The sequence below is a fragment of the Solanum tuberosum genome, unplaced genomic scaffold (genome assembly GCF_000226075.1).
Source record: "Solanum tuberosum cultivar DM 1-3 516 R44 unplaced genomic scaffold, SolTub_3.0 scf00347, whole genome shotgun sequence".
Classification (NCBI taxonomy): domain Eukaryota; kingdom Viridiplantae; phylum Streptophyta; class Magnoliopsida; order Solanales; family Solanaceae; genus Solanum; species Solanum tuberosum.
Genome location: NW_006239269.1, coordinates 510,653 through 511,392, shown reverse-complemented (window position 1 = coordinate 511,392; position 740 = coordinate 510,653).

The window sequence follows — 740 nt, the reverse complement described above, 5'->3', positions numbered from 1 at the left end:
GCTATTAATAGACCTCAGCTAGGAGATCAGTGATTGAGACTGTATTCAAGGGTGAGCTAGTTCTTCCAGGCTGCCATGGATCCTTCAGTTTTGTTTAGTTCATCCTTTCGGACTCAGACTGTTTAAATATATAGGCTTGCTTATGTTAGTTCAGGGTTGTACCCCTTTCTTAGACTTGTTGCACTTTAGATGTTTTGGTACAATGACTTTCAGGTTCTAGGGGTTGTTCTTCCGCATTAGTTTGGTTAGTTTTATTTAAACCTTTGGAGTTTGTGGGAACTCTGCATAAATTCTACATTTAAACCTGCTTCTGTATCTTTAAATGTCTAGCTTTGGGGTTAGTTGGTTAGTGGTAATGGTTCTCCCACCGGAGGGTTAGTGTGCAAATCATGGCGGTTTGGGTCGTGACAAAATTGGTTACAGAGCCTTAGGTTCGTTGATCTCATTGTACCAAAACGAGTCTAGCAGAGTCTTGTGGAACGGTACGGAGACGTCTGTACTTTTCTTCGAGGGGCTATAGGACTTTAGGAAAAACTCTTTTCTTTCTACTCATTCGTGCTATGACTTGAATCCAATTGGTATCTAGGTGATACAAATTGGTATCTGAATTCCTTCACTCTATGTCACATCTGGTTAGTAATTGAGTTGTAAAGGTGGAAAAAACAACACCAACAATAGAAAATGTGTTCTTGGAAATAGGTATGTATCTCTGACTCACTGTGGGCCTGTATTGACCAAAG